A 20,544-nucleotide genomic window follows, 5' to 3' on the forward strand; every position below is an offset into this window, starting at 1 on the left:
TCCCTTTAAAAATGTTTTTCTTTAATTTTAACTGGCATTTGCCAATGTTGAGATTTGTTCAGCCTAAACATTGCTTATTTTTTAAATCTGCCAAATACTTTAAAATGTTTTAAATTTTATATTTGGATAATAAAATTTGAAACACTTGTAAGGAGAGAGAAACTTGGACTGCTTTAAGGAACTGAAGTGTCAACATTTCTTATTAGAATTTTTTTGGGGTGAAGATATTTTATTATACCACATTCAGGTACCATTTCACACTCTTTCACTCCTCACAAATATACCTTTGGAAAGATTTGGAAAGGATCAAGAGCTGACAGATGTCTTCAAGAAAACAGTTTTGGATTTAAGTTTTTGCAAGTTGCAAAACACTATTTCCAGCATAATGATATTTAAGTAAAAATGTTAAAAAGAAATCCAGATTGTTCAAGAATAGGAATGAAATGATGTAGTTAACTCTGGAAGGGGAGAAAATGGAAAGGGAGAAAAGAGATAGGGTTTGGATAGTGTGTTAGTTTTATTTGTAACTTTTCTTTCAATTTAACAATATTCTGGAGAAAATGAAATTTACATCAGCTTATATTGCATTAGTTTTATACATCTCTGTGTTTGAACATTTTATTTTAAAAAGAAAAATTTTAAATATTACAGTGCAAAATTTCAAACTATAAACATTATGAATAATGCAAGAACTACCAACAGTGGGAGCATTATATTTTAATAAATGATGGAGCTCTAACTATCCAATAGGAATTTTACTAAACACTTTACTTGTATTATTTATTAAATCCTCTCAATAATCACATGAGGTAGACACTATTATGTACCTTTTACTGATATTTTGAGGGTTAAAATAGTGAGTTCTCTATCTCGTTAATTGCTATAAACCTGGTACTTAGAAATGCAGCCAGCTTTTAAGAAACTGATAAATATTTAAATTCAACCACAAATATTTTATAGAACAAATAAAGCAAGGCATAATTCTAGGGATATAACAGTGAATAAAACAAAATCTGCTTTCTTATATCTTCTGATCTGGTGGGAGTGACAGACAACAACATTTTGATGAGAAGTGTCATGAAGAAAAATAAACCAGGTTAAAGAGGAGAAAAAGTGAATGAATAAATAAATGAATGAAAATCATTTGTATATTATAGTGTTTGGAGAGACAGTACTCTTTGCATCTCTGTGTTCTTACCCTTTTTGCCAGGTATGTCAGATTGCAAGCCCTGACTGCTTGGCTATTTCTCTGATTTGTCTCTCAAGGTTGAGAGCTGAGGTAATGTTTCTACCCTCCCTTGAAAAAAGAGCAGGCTTGCTAACTGACTGCTATAAAAGTAGTGGATTCCCCAGACTCAGTGCTCCTCAGCTGTGATGCAAACTCGCTGCTTGTGTAGCATCCACCTGGGTTTATCATGTTGTCCTGTGACAGATGGGGACAAGAAGGACCAATGTAAATATGCTGACACTTATGCTCCTTTCTGTACTGTGAGCAGTAAAAACTATTGTTTCATCCCTGAGACTCTCCTGTGTTCTACTGGCATCCATGAAATAGTAACAAGTTAACTTAGCTTGTAAACTGAGTAGAATCAAATCCCAGGCCTAAAGTACACAACTCAAACTCTGTCATCAGTAGGATTTCCTTTCATCACTGTCTAGAATTTTAGGTCCTTAAGGACTGAATTTTATCTCTTGGAATACTCCTTACACCTATCTGCAAGTTCAATACTATATGATTGAAAGCACCTTAAAATGTTATTCTAAATTTCTAATTGGGCAGATTCCCAAACAAGGAATAAATTAATTAATTGGGCAGTTTCTCAGTTAAGATTTTTTAAAAACTTTTTGCCTGGAAAGAGAGATAGAAATACAATTGTATACTGATTCCTAGACTGTGACTAATGGCTGTAGAGTCAAGGATTTGGATTATCAATGGAGAAGAGTGAATATAATCCAAAGACAGTATTCTTTTCTAGGGAAAGGCTTAGTATGTTTTTGATTGTATGATGGATAGTTGTATCTTGTAAGTGGAAGTATTCATTTGTTATTGTTTATATTTGGAGATTAAGTACTATTTAAAAAGAGATGTGTATGGGTGCCAAATTGGCAAGGAGTAGGCTGTGTGTCAAATTAGCTTGGCTAAACTCTGTTTCCCAGACTCCCTTCCTTAATATGTCTGGATAGAATGAGCTATAAAACATATTTTCTTGTGAGTGTTGGAGGACAAAATGGAATCAATCAGCACCATTTGGTAGCACACACACCTCCCAGTTACTCAGACAAACACTACACTACTATGTTTCTATGAAGGGATTTTTAAATTTTTTTAAATTGTTTTTTTATAAATATTTATTTATTTATTTTTTGGCTGCACCCGGTCTTAGTTGTGGAACACAGAGTCTTCATTGCCACGTGTGGGATCTTCGTTATGGCATGTGGGATCTTTAGTTTCAGCATGCAGGCTCTTAGTTGTGGCACGTGGGATCTAGTTCTTTGACCAGGGATCAAACCTGGGCCCCCTGCATTGAGAGTGTGAAGTCTTAACCACTGGACCACCAGGGAAGTCCCTGTGAAGGTATATTTTTAAAGTGAAAGTAAAGTCCCTAATCAGTTTACAGGCATTTCAGATATTGCAGATTTTGTTCCAGACCACCACAATAAAGTGAGTCACATGAACTTTTTGGTTTCTTAGTGCATATAAAAGTTTTGAATATGCTATATTGCAGTCTATTAAATGTATAATAGCATTGTCTAGAAATGTATATATCATAATTAAAATATTTTCTTGCTACAAAATGATAACCATCATCTGAGCCTTCAGTGAGTTGTAATCTTTATAAAATATTACCATCAAAGATCACAGATTGCTATAAAAAATATAATAATAATGAAAAAGTTAGAAATATTGTGAGAATGACCAAAATGTGACTCAGAGACATAAAGTGAGCAAATGCAGTTAGAAAAATGGCTCTGATAGATTTGCTTGATGCAGGGTTTTCACAAACCTTCAATTTGTAAAAAAACAAAAAAAACAAAAAAAACAAAAAAAACAAAAGCAATATGTGTGAAGCACAATAAAGCAAAGTGCAATAAAACGAAGTATGCTTGCATGTTAAATTAGAGAGAGAGATTATCCTGGGTGTACCTGTTTTAGTTAGTTATAAATTATTAAAAGTGTGATTAAGCCCTCCTCAGAGAGAAAGAGATGGACTCTCACCTGTTATGACAGCTTTGGCCCATACCTGTGTGGTTCCAGCCTGGTCTAGATCTTTCCAATTTGGGGCTGGATTTTGATACCAAAAGTGATTTCAAAGGAACAGAATCTTAAGTATGTTTTATTATAAATTTTCTGGATTTTCTGGAATTGGTTTTCTAATCTGATTCTATCTAAAGACAAGAATGGCACTGTTTCCAGTGGTAAAGAGAGAATTGATAGTACATGGTGTAATATGATAAAGGAGTTACTCAAAGTATTGCCTCTGGATACCTGTAACTGATTACCTATAGAAGAAGAGGCTCATGTGAGGCTTTTAAAAGAGAGTCTAGAGGTCCAAAATGAATGAAATCAAAGAGATTGAAATAGTGTAGATGATTTTCTGTTGGATTTGAAGGAACACCCTATTATGTTTTGGAGAGGGACACATGGCAGGATCTCGGAACCTCTTGGATTTAAGCACTTCTGTCTTATAACTAAAAAAAAAAAAAAAATTGAATATTGCTGGCAATGTTTGAACGTTAAAGAGACCTCCAAGCTTCAGATGAAATTTCATTCATTTCCAAAATGTTGATTTCAGCCTGATGAGACTGTAACTGTGAAACAATAAATTTGTATTATTTTTATTTTAAGCTCTTTATTTTGGAATAACCATTATACAACAATAGAAAACTAATATTAAGGATGATGTCTAGGTGTTATTAATCAAATATTATATGCATGATTAGAGCAATCATAAAATACAATACAAATATATATACAGAAAATAAATATACACATGATAAATATGTATTAACAGAGAAAGACCAAATATGAACCATTCATATTTTCTCCTCCTGGCCAAGCAAAGAGATTGCATTCCCCAGTGTCTTGCAATTATGTGGAGGTTATGTGGCTGGGTTCTGCTCAACAGAATATAAGAAGAAACTGTATATGCAATATCCAGTCCTGACCATAAAATATATTTTGAAATTTACTAAGTCCCCGCCATGGAGGAATAACACATTGTAAGGCCTCTAGAACTCTGGGTCATTATTTGTAACTCTCTGTAGTGCATTCTCAGCTACAAAGGATTGGGGCTTGGGGAAAGTATAGCTTCTAGCTACATTAAGCCACAAAGAGTTGGGATTGTTTGTTGTAGAAGCTAGCATTAATTTATCCAATCTTCTTCTGTATATGCCTGGTTACCTGAAAGACAGTATGATATATAAAATCTGATTTTTAAATTTAAAAGCCTGAATGAAATACAGGTATTCCATTTGCTAGATATGGGGCTTTGGACAGGGTGTTATGCAATTACAAAAATGTATTTGCTAGAATATTTTTCATTCTCATTTTCCTTCTCCTCCCACTCCTTTTCCTCCTCTTTCTCTTCTTAGGCCTCCCCCTCTCCCTTTCTCTCACCATTTCCTTCCTCTTCTGCTTCTTCTCCTTCTCTCCTTTCCCCCTCCTTTCTTTTCTTCTTCCACACTTTGTTCTATTTGTATTTGTCTGTGTAAGTTTTACCGACTTATCTAGTTCACTGATTCTTTTCTCAGTGACATCAAGGTTCATAGGATCCCATCAAGACATTCTTCATCTCTGTTATACTTTTGTTGTTTTTGTTGTCATTTGCAGAATTACTATTCAATTATTTCTCAAATTTACCTTTCCCTGTTGAAATTTATCATCTGGATATGTGTGTTATTTACCTTTTCCATCAGAGCTTTTAACATATTATTTGTTGTTATTTTTATTTCTCTATTATTTCCATCATCAATGTCATATGTGAGTCTGGTCCCAATTATTACCTTTTTATCTTTTTAGCCCAATTGTTTGTACTTTTTCATGTGCTTCCTTTTTTTTTTTTTCTTGTCTTGAAAACAAAACATCTTGTAGTACAGAGTAGATAATGGGATTTTTTTAATTGATATGTAATTCACATATCAAGTAATTTATTCATTTAAAAAGTATAATTTAGTGATTTGTGTTAGACACACAGCTTGTTCAATCATCACTTCTATCTAATTCCAGAATATTTTTATCACTGTAAAACTACTAGACCCATTAGCTGTCAACATTCCCTCCTTTACGCTGTCCCTAGAAATCAATAACCTACTTTCTGTCTATTGATTTGTGTATTCTGGACATTCTATATAAATAAAATCACATAATATGTGTCTTTTTTATGTCATGTCTCTTTCACTTAGAATGATGTTTTCAAGGTTCATTCATGTTGAAGCCTCTGTGAGTATTTCATTTCTTTTTGTGGATGAATATTCCATTGTGTAGATAGACTACATTTTCTTTATCCACTAGACTATTGATAAGCCCTTGGATCGTTTCCACTTTCTGGCTAATATGCTTAATGCTTCTCTGAATACATGTACACATTTCTTGTATACAACAGGTGGACACACGTTTTCAATTATCTTGGGTATATGTCTAGGAACGGAATTTCTGGGTCATATGGTAACTTTTTCAGTAACTGTTGTCCAAAGCAGTTGCACCATTTAATATTCCCACTAGCAGTATATGAAACTGCCAGTTTTTCCATATTCTTTTCTTTTGTTTTGTACATTCTCTTTTACTTACATTTCCAGTTGAATTTTCAGATCATTTTGTCAATTTCTGTAACAAAGACAGCTTGGATTTTTTAGGCAAATTCATAAACATGCAATATCTTTCCATCCATTTGTCTTTCATTTCTTTCAGCAGTGTTTGTAGTTTGCATTGTATGAGTTGCATTTCATTTGTTGAATTTATTCCTAAGTATTTTATTATTTTGATGCAGTTGTAAATAAAGTTGTTTTCTGATTTCATGTTCATATGTTCATTGCTAGGGTATAGAATTATTATTGAGCTTTAAGTATTGATCTTCTATCCTGCAACCGTACTGAACTTAACTCTAATATTTTTTTGTATGTATGTGGATTCCTTAATATTTTCTGTATATACAATCATGTCATTTGCAAATAGAGTTAGTCTTACTTTTTTTTTTCTATTTGGATGCAATTTTTTTTCTTCCCCAATTGTTTTGACTAGAACCTCCAGTATAATGTTGAAAAGAAATTGCAAGGTTGGACATCTTTGTCTTGTTCCTAATCTTAACAGGAGAGCTTTCAGGTTTTCATTAGTAAATCTGATATTAGTTTGGGTTTTACATATATGCCATTATGAGGTTCCCTTCTTTTCTGAGTATGCCAAATATTTTTATCATAAAAAGGTATTAGATTTTGTCATATTTTCTGTTTCTATGTCTATTGAGAATATCATATTATTTGGTGTATTTGTATTTTGTCCCAACTTTGGTATCTGAACACAACTTTTTTTTTTTAAATCCATAACACAAAAACGCTTGCAATTTTACATGACTTAACTTTTGTTCAAATTTCCAATCATTTGAAAATCTTACCTTGGGCCTATTTTGTGTCAGATACCATGCATATATTATCTTCCAAGGTCTCATTTGAAAATTTAAGGAACGTAATACTAGTGCCTCAGTAGAATTATAGTTAATAGATTAATTTGCAGGTAGATGACAGGCTAAAATCTAACATTCTCTTGATGTCAAAACCCATAGTTCCTTCCATTCTATCAAGATTTTTCTCTATTGCATAATTTCTTTTCATCTTATATTTTTAAAACATATTTTTAAAAATGTTTTGCCACTGCATCTAATAAGTAAGTTTTATTGCTGCCTTAGATAAAATATTGGTGAGATTGGAAATCAGAGGACAAAGAGCACACAAAAAGATGCCCTTTAGATAAGAATTCTTTTTTAATTGAGATATAACTGACATATACCACAGTGTAAGCTTAAGGTGTACAAAGGGTTGATTTGATGTATTTATATATTGCAATATGATTACCACCATAGCATTAGCTAACACTCCTATTATGTCACATAATTATCATGTCTTTTTTGTGGTGAGAATAATTAAGATCTAGTTTCTTAGTAACTTTGAAGTTTATAATACAGTATCATTGACTATAATCACTATGCAGTGTATTATATCTTCAGAATTTATTTATCTACTTTTGTAACCTTAAATATCCCCCCAACTCCCCCACTCTCCTGCCCCTGGTAACCATCATTCTACTCCCTCTTTTTACAAGTTCAACCTTTTTAGATTCCACATAGAAGTGATATCATGCAATATTTGTCTTTGTCTGACATCTCACTTAGCATAATACCATCTAGGTCCATTCATGTTGTCTCAAATGACAGGATTTCCTTCTTTCTCAAAGCTGAATAATATCCCATTGTGTAGGATATATATCTATATAATATATATATACACACACACAAAGATATATTTTGCTTATATATGTATATTTATATATATATAAAATCTTCATTCATCTATTGATAAACACTGGACACTTAGGTTGCTTCTATAATTTTATTATTGTGGTTTATGCTGCAATAAACATGATTAGTATATAAAAACTATTGAGTTTTACACTTTTGAAATTTAATTTAGTATTTATCATCATCTGAGTGGTCACATATACTTAAGACACACTTTTCCTTGTTATATGATTTCATCCTTGTGTTAAGTAGTTGCGCATTAAGAAAATGTTTCCCATAAGCCTGGAGATATGAGGTTGCCTTCTTGAAGCAAAGCTCTATTAGGTGGAGTTTTAAGTACAAAGGACTCAGCTCACACCACTTATTTAATTTCACCATGTACTTGTAGATTAGCAATTACTAATAGCTTCTTTAGTGTATTAAAATCTATGATTTTTTTTTTATCAAAGAGTTCATTTCAAAAAAGTATTCATATGTGTTATTACTGTATCATCGGTTTGAATGAGAAGCAGCAATTATCAATATTTGTATTCCTACCAGAAGAAAATTCAGCTTTTTAATAATTAATGCTTATAACAATTTATTTTCATGTTTAGCACCCCAAATTAAAAGACTAAAAATCTGTGTAGTTACATTCTGTAAACTGAGTATCTACCAGGATATCAAATGAGAAACATGAAATTCTGGAGACATTTTCAACACCATTTTATTATTTTACCTTATATAAGAGAATATCTACAATTTCTCAAATGAGGTAATGAGAATGAAAAGCAATCATCCAAGCAGACGTGTTTTAAAATGGCAGCTCTTTTGCAAAAGAGATGTTCTAAAGACGTATGTCGAAATAAGGTAAAATCTTAACATAATGAGACTTAGGAGAGCTTAGTTTGAGAATGCATTTCAGAAAAATGTTGGCTCAGATACAATGAAACACATCTTGAGTTTTAATTTTGGATTAGGATTTAGACTAGATCATACTGCTATTGCAAAAATCACCCACTGAGTAATACTACTCTGTGTGCTCCACAATCACCATCATCCCACAAAGTGCGGAAAGGCACTATTTTTTTTTAGATTATTGAACTTTCATTTTTTCACACCTCCTTCACATGCAGCTGGAGTGGCTTAAAGTCTCAGTAATAGGTTTGATTCATTGCTGCCTCTATAAAGACTTGGCTTTCATATTTTTAGATTTTCACTAACAGAGATAAAACATATTAAGAGTTCATATATTTTAGAAGGCATTTTATAGAATTATTGATCTTTTAAAATATTTATTTTTATTTAAAATGTCCTTCCTTGGAAGCAAGAATGATCAAGTAATTTATTATATCATACATATTATTAAACTTTGTATATATTTGTATATATACATACATTTTAAATTTAATATGCTACACATATATACTTCAATGTTATATTATATATATACATATATATAATGGTGTATATATACATATACATATCAATGCCTTATATATGTGTTCATGTCTATGTGTGCATAAATAATTCCAAGGTATGGAATCAATTTGAATTTAAATCTAGTAGTAAATAAATATTAATCAAATATATTAAATCCTACCCCAATCAGCTACAAGTCCACATCTAGATATATAGCTAGAAACATAAGAATTAACACAGTGAAGAAGAAAAGTATGCTTTTTCTTTTTTATCACAACTTATTAACCCCATAATCTGTAAATATCTGTAAAAGTTATGAATGAATAGGATAATCAAGGTACAAAGTTAATGCATATATTTTTCTCTTCCATAAATGAGCTTATTAATATGCAGATTTTGTGTCTTCTGGAAGCATTCATAATTTATCTTCTACAAATTATTGTGACTGCAGACTTTCCTAGTTAACAATTTCATTTAACATTAAATTTTCATTCCTGTTTTAGCACCTATATACAAATATTAAAAGTAAAACTGTACTGGGAGAATGTGCTTTTAACTATTTAATCTAGAAAGTACTAACTTCATTGTATAATAAACCTAAGTTACAGTATTTTATTAGGTTAACATTTATGAGCTATATTACATTAGGATATTTTCTGTAATCTGTAACTTCTACCATATTATTTCATATGAATTATTTTACACATGAATTCATATATTGAAGTATTTTATAGTTGCCCTACACAGGTGGGATGAAGCACTGCCATGAAAAATTAGGTTCCAATGTCAGAACTGATGATACCACACACTCACCAAGAAAGTATGAAGAGATTATTCACATATAAGGTTTCCTGGGGAGAGCAGGGTGGGCTCTTAAGCTGCTCTGAAAATGATTTGAGAAAGTAGGGAAGGGCAACCGGCTTTGGCCCTTATTGCAGTTACAGGGCGGGGCTGACCTGAATTCAGTTTGCAGGGGCTTGAATTGTTTTAACTTCCCACAGGTGCCAAGGAGGGAGCACCCGGGCTCTCTTATCAGCTTACCTAGATGTGGGAAAGAAGGGCAAAAAGGAGTGATGGGGCTTGAAGTCTGTCAGCAGTCAAACATCAAAAATGGAGTCAGACTCTACTACAATGTGATATAAATTAACTATCTGCAATAAAGTATTATTTACCAAAAACAGAAAACTTTTGAATTTAACTACAAAGAACATTCTTTAAAATAGTTACTGACTCAAAATATATAGTTATATTCTTTATGATGAGTAATATAGGATAATTTATGGTTTCCATGCATCATATTTTAAACAAATTTAGTTAAAGAGATTTATCACTGTAAAACTCTGTTTTTAACATAGACAATATGTCTGTCTTGTTTGCTGCCAGTCTGCTTGGCATTTTCCAATTTTCTTAAGCATCTCTGTGTTTTGTCCTTAGGAAATAAAATTTTATTATTCCAGTTTCTTACAGGGTATCATCATCAAATGGATTTTTACTCTTATCTATGTGGCTTCCTTTCAAAGCAGATGGTAACACCATGTGCATTTTCTCTTCAACCTAAAATTATTTTTCTTGTCTTTTCATGTCTTTCATAGACCTCCTAATAGGATAAAAAAATTGCTTTACCTGATGGATATTCACAGTGATGTTTCTGCTTCTTCAAGATATGCCAAACATATCTTCCAGGCAGTGCAAAAAAAGAAACAAAAAAACATAAATATTATCCAGATTATCAGAGTTACTTTATTTATTCATGACTTTTTTCTTTTTCAATTTGCAAAATGCATTATATGTAACGTGGCTTTTTATGATCCTACTCTCCTTAATTAGGCTGTCAAACATAGGTTGTAGGATTGATATGTTTATTAATGCATGAAAATGATAATAATCATAATTTTAATGAATCTTAACAAATTATTTATAGTAACGTGAACAATTAAATTAGTAAAAACTTTCAAAAGACACACTCAGAGATAATTATACCATACTCTTATTCTTATGAGGTTACCATTTCTTAAAAATATTTCTTTCATAACATATATCCATATACATTTCAGAAAAAAGTCAAGGAGATATTATTCACTTAGGCCTTATGTTGTTAATAATAATAATTCTGTATTTTTAATCAGCGCTTCACCTGAATTGTCTTTAATTAGTATGAGAGAACTAATACTGATAATTTTTAGATTAGGAGCAGGTGTCACTGAATTATCCTTTGTTCCTTTCCTCAGAGAGAGGAATAATTGACTAGACATGGAAAAGTCTAAAGCCAGTGACTTTCTAAACAGGGGACTTCAGGACAATGTTCTATTTGAATGCCAGGGAAGATAGCACTGGTGGAACAGTCCTAAATTTACATACAGAATGTAGTCCTTTAGTAGATAAAACGGCTATTTGAGAATGGAGAAGGGAAGGGCACTAGTTAAGATTATTAACAAGAAGATTCTGCCAACCAATGTATGAGATCAGCCTAATATTATTCAATAATCAGAACCACAGTAGGAAAATTCTCAGTATCATTTATGCTAAACAGAAGGCTCCTCACTCATATTTCCATTTCACTCCAATCTCCCTAAAAAGGGGCTCTAACAGATATGTTGGGTGAAATGGATCTGGTGTCCAACCGAACCTAAAAATTTCTATAATTTGGTAGATTTTATCACCATCATGGGGGAGGGTGGTTTTAACAGCTTAACAATTCAGTGAAAGAAATGAAGACAGAAAAAATGTTTTCTTTTTTATTTTTCTTTCTTTCTTCTTCATTAATAAGGCACCATTTTAAATGGGAGGATTTAGGGAATTTCAACTTAGAAACATAATGGAATTCTGCCTAAAAAGAGACCATTAAAGTAGATATTTAGCAATTTGTCCTCCAAGAACGCACTACCTTCTTCAATTAGTCCTTTCCATTCATATATTTTCCAAAGAGCTAATGGTTTCACATATTATACTCATCCTGTGACTTAAGTTAATTGGTCCAGGGGTAAGCAATACATGAGAAGGCTGGGACATTAATTTGTTTTCCTCAGATTTTGGAACATGGACTTGATAGTATCTTTTTTAGTGTTTCATTATGAGGTAAATACTTTGGGAATGATTGAAATTTATTTTTCTGACATGTGCTCAAATTCAGAGGAAAAATGAATGAAAGAAACAATTAGTTTAGAAGTTTTAAAATAATAAGATGATTATCAAAGTAGAGATATGTATTAATATTGGGGCAGGAGGATAGAAAAATCCAACCTGACTGATTCAGTGGAAAATTATTGAGCGGGCAGTATTCTGGCCAAATTTTAAAGGATACATACTCTTTCGCTGAGGAAACAAGAGAGGACAGAGGACAAACTATTTACCAATATAGAAAAGTTTGATAAAATACTGTATATTCACAAGCAGTTCAGTATTGTGGGAGCAAGAAATGTATTCAAATAAGTGACTGGAATTAAAGTCAGACAGGTAAGGAGCTCTGACATTATAAGTGGACCTGTATGGGAAGTAAAAATATATCAATACATTTAACTTGAAATGAGGAATGACATAAAAATATTTCATGTGACCAATAACATCTTAAGGTCAAGGATTGAAAACGGTGAATCCTGAAACTGGGAGACTAGAAAAGAGGCTTTTGAAATATTCTAGAAAGAGATAATTTTCCTTTAAATAAGTAAGTGATTTGGGGATAGAGAGGAGGATGGAATATTATAAACACTTAGAAAGTTATAATTTGGGGGCTTTATTACTTGTTTGTGTGTAGGATATAAGATGAGATAATTGGTATAATATTCATGATTTGGGTGCTAAAATTTTAGAAAAACTTGAGGTTTCTAACCATGAGTCTAATGTTAGACACATTTAACTTAGTAGTTGCTAAGGTTTCCAAGGTAATTGTAATGCACTCTTTTCATGCTTATAACATGTGAGTTAGAAATTTGTAACAACTCTAACTATAGCAACCTTGGCACAATGACATTCATGACCAGATAATTCTTTGTAGTGGGGGGATATTCTATATATTATAGGATGTTTGGTATCTTCCCAGGCCTCAACCCACTAGGTGCCTTCTGGTTGTGGTAACTAAAAATGTCTATAAGCATTGCAAAATGTCTCCAGACATTGCAAAATGTCCCTTGCAAGGAGGAGAAAAACTATCCCTGGTTGGGAACCACTGAGTTAGAGTAACAGCATAATTTGTAGATATGTGGGTAATTGCCACATGGTGACTATAGAATAAGAAGAGAATAAACCAAAAGGCAGAACTCTGAAAACCATGGAATGGTAAAGAGTGGTATCTTAGTCTGTTCAGATTACTAAAAAAAAAACATGACATAAACTGGGTGTTTATAAACAGCAAAAATATATTGCTGTTGTATTCTGTCCTCCTTTCTATCTCCAAATCACTTACTTATTTAAAGGAAAATTATCTCTTTCTAGAATATTTCAAAAGCCTCATTTCTCGTCTCCCAGTTTCAGGATTCACCATTTTCAGTCCTTGACGGTAAGATGCTATTGGTCATATGCAATATTTTTATGTCATTCCTCACTTAAAGGTAAATGTAGTTATTTATTTATTTATTTATTTTAACTTCCCAGAGGCTGGAAGTCCAAGACCAGAATGCGATTATGTTCAGGCTCTGGTGAGAACCCTCTTCCGGGCTACAGACTGGTTACTTCTCCTTATGTCCTTATATCCTTACATGACAGAAGGGACAAGGAAGCTGTCCAGGGTTTCTTTCCTAAGAGCACTAATTCCATTTATGAAGACACCACCCTCATGAAATAATCACCTCCCAAAGGTCCACCTACTAATACCATCACTTTGGGCATTAGGTTTCAACACATGGATTTTGGGAGGAACACAAAATTTCAGATCATAGTGCCAAGGAAAAAGAATCTGAAAGATTACTGGAAACAAGCAAATAGTTAAGCATGAGGTGGTTGAAGACAAAGCGATAACACAAAAACCAAAGGGAAGAGGGTCAGCAGGACACCAAAAAAGAATTATATAAATATTAAGTTAGAGATAAGACTCTTCTAAGAAGCCTTTTTAGTGAAAGTATAATTTCAAAAGTGCTATGCTCATGTCTTTCATTCTCTAGATGTGATGATGGGATTTCATGTGAGGAGGTAACCAGTGTTGCAAAGGAGGAAGAATTTTCAAGAATCACATGATCACTTTTATAGCCTTGAAATGCTTAATTTTTAATGTTTAGCTACTTTTAGCAACATTTTAACATCCTAAAATATATCTTCCCTATAACAAGAATAATGCTAGTTAATAATATACTCAGAAACAAGTGGGAGGAAATCATAAATAGCTTCGGTGAACAGTTAGGTAGTATATAAAAATGAGTGGATTTTTTTGAAATGTTGAATTAACTTTTAAAGAGAAAATAACTACAATTGAAGTGTATAAGATAGAAGTATTTTAGGTATCAACTTTACATTATAAAAGGCATAGCTTTGAATATTTATACTTCATTTAGTAGAATTCATGCAAGTAGGTCTCTGAGAAAGAAATCCAGAAATATTTCAGTATAACAAATTCATTAAATAACATTTGAATATGTATTTTTGCACTATGCTTTATAAGAATCAATTTTATTGTTTTAAGACAATAGCAGAAAAATGATTTTCTGGACAAACTACCAAAAAAAGACAAAACTAGTTAGATATCTTGAATACCTCTATTCACAGTGGACAGTGAAGCAGTGGGAACATGAAAACTTGCTGTAAAACCATTTCCTCTGATTTGGAAAAGGAGTGGCCCCAGTAAAGACCTTGGCATCTGTCTGTTTATTTGGCATCAAGCAGGACATGAATCCCAGTTTCCTCCTTAGCACCCAACCTTTTTAAAGAATAAATTTATTTATGTATTTGTTTGTTTTGTTTTGTTTTGTTTTTTGTGGGGTTTTTTGTTTTGTTTTTTTTTTTAATTTTAAACTGATTTTATTCAGATATCTAAATAACATTTGAAGGAGGAATGTGAAGTTGATCATGTAGAATGTGTGGCTCCCATTTTAGTAGTTCTGATGGAAAAGGCAGAAGAGAAATTTAACAAAAAACAGCATAATGGGAGTTCTCATTGTGACACTATTAGAACACATGCACAGAACTTTCTCTAATCAAAAACATTAAAAAAAAAACTATTTTAGAGAAAATCTTGTAAATATACAAAAGTAGACACTAAAAGAGAATACTGAACCCCCTTATATTCATCACTAAGCTCAATAATTATTAACTCATGGTTATTGTTGTTTTAACTATATCTCTACTTCATCACCCTTCTCCAGATTATTTTCTTTAACATCTTTATTGGAGTATAATTGCTTTACAATGGTGTGTTAATTTCTGCTGTATAACAAAGTGAATCAGCTATACATATATATATATCCTCAAATCCCCTCCATCTTGTGTCTCCGTCCCACCCTCCCTATCCCACCCATCTAGGTGGACACAAAGCACTGAGCTGATCTCCCTGGGCTATGTGGCTGTTTCTCTCTAGCTATCTATATTACATTGGTAGTGTATATATGTCCATGCCACTCTCTCACTTCTTCCCAGCTTACCCTTCCCCTTCCCTATGTCCTCAAGCCCATTCTCTACATCTGCATCTTTATTCTGGTCCTGCCCCTAGGTTCTTCAGAACCATTTTTTTTTTTTTTAGATTCCATATATATGTGTTAGCAAATGGTATTTATTTTTCTCTTTCTGACTTACTTCAGTCTGTATGACAGTCTCTAAGACCATCCAACTCACTACAAATAACTCAATTTTGTTACTTTTTATGGCTGAGTAATATTCCATTGTATATATGTGCCACATCTTCTTTATGCATTCAGCTGTTGATGGACACTTATGTTGCTTCCATGTCCTGGTTATTGTAATTAGAGCTGCAGTGAACATTGTGGTACATAACTCTTTTTGAATTATGTTTCTTTCAGGGTATATGCCCAGTAGTGCGATTGTTGAGTTGTGTGGTAGTTCTATTTTTAGTTTTTTAAGGAAGCTCCATACTGTTCTCCATAGTGGTTGTATCAATTTATATTCCCACCAACAGTGCAAGAGGGTTCCCTTTCCTCCACATCCTCTCAAACATTTATTGTTTGTACATTTTTTGATGATGGCCTTCTGACTGGTGTGAGGTGATACCTCATTGTAGTTTTGATTTGCATTTCTCTAATGACTAGTGATATTGGACATCCTTTCATGTGTTTGTTGGCTTCTTTGGAGAAATTCCTATTTAGGTCGTCTGCCCATTTTTGGATTGTATTGTTTGTTTTTTTGATATCGAGTTACATGAGCTGCTTGATATTTTGGAGATTAATCCTTTGTCAGTTGCTTTGTTTGCAAATATTTTCTCCCAGTCTGAGGGTTGTCTTTTCGTCTTTTTAATGGTTTTCTTGGCTGTGCAAAAGCTTTTAAGCATCATTAGACCACATTTGTTTATTTTTGTTTGCATTTCCATTTCTCTAGGACATGGGTGAAAAAGAATCTTGCTATGATTTATGTCATAGAGTGCTCTGCCTATGCTTTCCTCTAAGAATTTTATAGTGTCTGGCCTTACATTTAGGTCTTTAATCCATTTTGAGTTTATTTTTGTGTACGGTGTTAAGGAGTGGTCTAATTTCATTCTTTTACATGAACTTGTTGAGTTATCCCAGCACCACTTATTGAAGAGGCTGTCTTTTCTCCATTGCATATTCTTGCCTTCTTTATCAAAGACAAGGTGACCATATGTGTGTGGGTTTATCTCTGGGCTTTCTATCCTATTCCATTGATCTACATTTCTGTTTTTGTGCCAGTATCATGCTGTCTTGATGACTGTAGCTTATTAATAGGCTCTGAAGTCAGGGAGCCTGATTACTCCAGCCCCATTTTTCTTTCTCAAGGTTGCTTTGGCTATCTGGGGTCTTTTGTGTCTCCATATGAATTGTGAAATTTTTTGTTCTAGATCTGTGAAAAATGTCATTGGTAGTTTGATAGGGTTTTCATTGAATCTATAGATTGCTTTGGGTAGTATAATCATTTTCACAGTGTAGATTCTTCCAATCCAAGAACATGGTATATCTATCCATCTGTTTGTATCATCTTTAATTTCTTTTGTCAGTGTCCTATAATTCTCTGCACACAGGTCTCTCATCTCCTTATGTAGGTTTATTCCTAGGTATTTTATTCTTTTTGTTGCAATGGTAAATGGGAATGTTTCCTTAATTTCTCTTTCAGATTTTTCATCATTAGTGTATAGGAATGTGAGAGATTTCTGTGCATTAATTTTGTATCCTGCTACTATACCAAATTCATTGTTTAGTCCTAGTAATTTCTAGGCACATCCTTAAGATTCTCTATGTATAGTATGATGTCCTCTGCTAACAGTGACACTTTTACTTCTTCTTTTCCAATTTGGATTCCTTTTATTTATTTTTCTTCTTTGAGTGCTGTGCCTAAAACTTCCAAAACTATTTTGAATAATAGTGGTGAGAGTGGGCAACCGTTTTGTATTCCGGATCTTAGTGGAAATTGTTGCAGTTTTTCACCATTGAGAACAATGTTGGCTTTGTGTTTGTCATATATGGCCTTTATTTTATTGAGGTAAGTTCCCTCTATAGGGTTTTTTATTGTAAATGGGTGTTGAATTTTGTCAAAAATTTTTCTGCCTGTTTTGAGATGATCATATGGTTTTTATCCATCAACTTCTTAATATGGTGTATCACATTGATGGATTTGGATATACTGAAGAAACCTTGCATTCCTGGGATAAAACCCACTTGGTCATGGTATATGATCCCTTTAATATGCTGTTGGATTCTGTTTGCTAGTATTTTGTTGAGGATTTTGCATGTATGTTATCAGTGATATTGGCCTGTAGTGTTTATTTTTTTGTGACAATTTTCTCTGGTTTTGGTATCAGGGAGATGATGGCCTTGTAGAATGAGTTTGGGAAATTTCCTCCCTCTGCTATATTTTGGAAGAGTTTGAGAAGGACAGGTCTTAGCTGTTCACTAAATGTTTGAAAGAATTCACCTGTGAAGCCATCTGGTTCTGGGCTATGGTTTGTTGGAAGATTTTTAATCACAGTTTCAATTTCAGTGCTTGTGATTGGTCTGTTCATATTTTCTATTTCTTTCTGATTCAGACTCTGAAGGCTGTGCTTTTCTAATAATTTGCCCATTTATTCCAGGTTGTCCATTTTATTGGCATAGAGTTTACTGTAGTAATCTCTCATGATCCTTTGTATTTCTGCAGTGTCAGTTGTTACTTCTCCTTTTTCATTTCTAATTCTATTGATTTGAGTCTTCTCCCTTTTTTTCTTGATGAGTCTGGCTAATGGTTTATCAAAATTGTTTATCTTCTCAAAGAAACAGCTTTTAGTTTTATTGGTCTTTGCTATTGTTTCCTTCATTTCTTTTTCATTTATTTCTCATCTGATCTTTATGATTTCTTTCCTTCTGATAACTTTGGGGTTTTTTTGTTCTTCTTTCTGTAATTGGTTTAGGTGTAAGGTTAGGTTGTTTCTTTGAGATGTTTCTCCTTTCTTGAGATAGGATTGTATTGGTATAAACTTCCCTCTTAGAACTGCTTTTGCTGCATCCCATAGGTTTTGGGTTGTCGTGTTTTCATTGTCATTTGTTTCCAGTTTTTTTTTTTTTTCTTTCCTCTTTGATTTCCTCAGTGATCTCTTGATTAACTAGTAGTGTATTGTATAGCCTCCTTGTGTTTGTATTTTTACAGTTTTTTTTCCCCATAATTGATATCGAATCTCATAGCGTTGTACTCGGAAAAGTTACTTGACACAATGTCAATTTTTAAAAATTTACCAAAGCTTGATTTGTGACCCATGATATGGTCTACCCTGGAGACTGTTCAATGAGCACTTGAGAAGAAAGTGTATTCTGTTTTTTTTTGGATTAAATGTCCTATAAATATCAATTAAGTCAATCTTGTTTAATATATCTTTTAAAGCTTGTTTTTCCCTATTTATTTGCATTTTGGATGCTCTTTCCATTGGTGAAAGTGGGACATTAAAGTCCACTACTATGATTGTGTTACTGTCGATTTCCCCTTTTATGGCTGTTAGCATTTGCCTTATGTATTGAGGTGTTCCTATGTTGGGGGCATAAATATTTACAATTTTTATATCTTCTTCTTGGATTGATCCCTTGATCATTATGTAGTGTTCTTCTTTGTCTCTTGTAATAGTCTTTATTTTAAAGTCCATTTTGTCTGATATGAGAATTGCTACTCCAGCTTTCTCTTGTTTTCCATTACGTGGAATATCTTTTTCCCTCCCCTCACTTTCACTCTGTATGTGTCCCTAGGTCTGAAGTGGGTCTCTTGTAGACAGCGTATATACGGGTCTTGTTTTTGTATCCATTCAGCCAGTCTATGTCTTTGGTTGGAGCATTTAATCCATTTACATTTAAGGTAATTATCGATATGTATGTTCCTATTAACATTTTCTTAATTGTTTTGGGTTTGTTTTTGTAGGTCTTTTCCTGCTCTTGTGTTTCCTGCCTAAAGAAGTTGCTTTGGCATTTTTGTGTAAAGCTGGTTTGGGTGTGATGAATTCTCCTCACTTTTGCTTGTCTTTAAAAGTTTAAATTACTCCATCGAATGTGAATGAGACTTTTCTTGGTAGAGTAATCTGGTTGTAGGTTTTTCTCTTTCATCACTTTAAACACGTCCTGCCACACCCTCTGGCTTACAGAGTTTCTGCTGAAAGATCAGCTGTTAAGCTTATGGGGATTCTGTTGTATGTTAGTTGTTGCTTTTCCCTTACTGCTTTTAATATTTTCTTTGTATTTAATTTTTGATAATTTGATTAATATGTGTCTTGGCATGTTTCTCCTTGATTTTATCCCGTATGGGACTTTCTGTGCTTCCTGGATTTCATTGACTATTTCTTTTCCCTTATTAGGAGAGTTTTCAAGTGTAATCTCTTCAAATATTTTCTCAGTCCCTTTCTTTTTCTCTTCTTCCTCTTTGACCCCTATAATTTGAATGTTGTTATGTTTAGTATTGTCCCAGTGGTCTCTGAGACTGTCCTCAATTATTTTCATTCTTTTTTCTTTATTCTGCTCTGCAGTAGTTATTTCCACTCTTTTGTCTTCCAGGTCACTTATCTGTTCTTCTGCCTCAGTTATTCTGCTCTTGATTCCTTCTAGAGAAATTTTAATTTCATTTATTGTGTTGTTCATCATTGTTTGCTTGCTCTTTAGTTCTTCTAGGTCCTTGTTAAACGTTTGTTGTATTTTCTCCATTCTATTTCCAAGATTTTGAATCATCTTTACTATCATTACTCTGAATTCTTTTTCAGGTAGACTGCCTATATCCTCATCATTTATTTTGTCTTGTGGGTTTTTACCTTGCTCCATCATCCGCTGTGTATTTCTCTGTCTTCTCATTTTGCTTAACTTACTCTGTTTAGGGTCTCCTTTTTACAGGGCACAGATTTGTAGTTCCCATTGTATTTGGTATCTGCCCACAGTGAGTAAGGTTGGTTCAGTGGGTTGTCTAGGCTTCCTGGTGGAGGGTACTGATGCTTGTGTTCTGGTGGATGAGGCTAGATCTTGTCTTTCTGTTGAGCAGGACTGCATCTGGTGGAGTGTTTTTGGGTGTCTGTGAATTATTATGATTTAGG

General features: G+C 33.1%; 1 long non-coding RNA gene across 1 annotated transcript in view; it reads right to left on the reverse strand.

Annotated features, from left to right (window-relative positions):
- Positions 1-577: 577 nt before the first annotated feature.
- The window catches only part of LOC309615760, a 31,151-nt gene continuing 11,184 nt past the window's right edge, over positions 578-20,544 (reverse strand). The window contains exon 2 of the long non-coding RNA XR_014237057.1: positions 578-19,873. This is a non-coding gene — a long non-coding RNA (uncharacterized lncRNA). The remainder of the gene's footprint in view (positions 19,874-20,544) is intronic.

The sequence above is a fragment of the Balaenoptera borealis genome (assembly GCF_965194805.1).
Source record: "Balaenoptera borealis genome assembly, chromosome: 18".
NCBI lineage: Eukaryota > Metazoa > Chordata > Mammalia > Artiodactyla > Balaenopteridae > Balaenoptera > Balaenoptera borealis.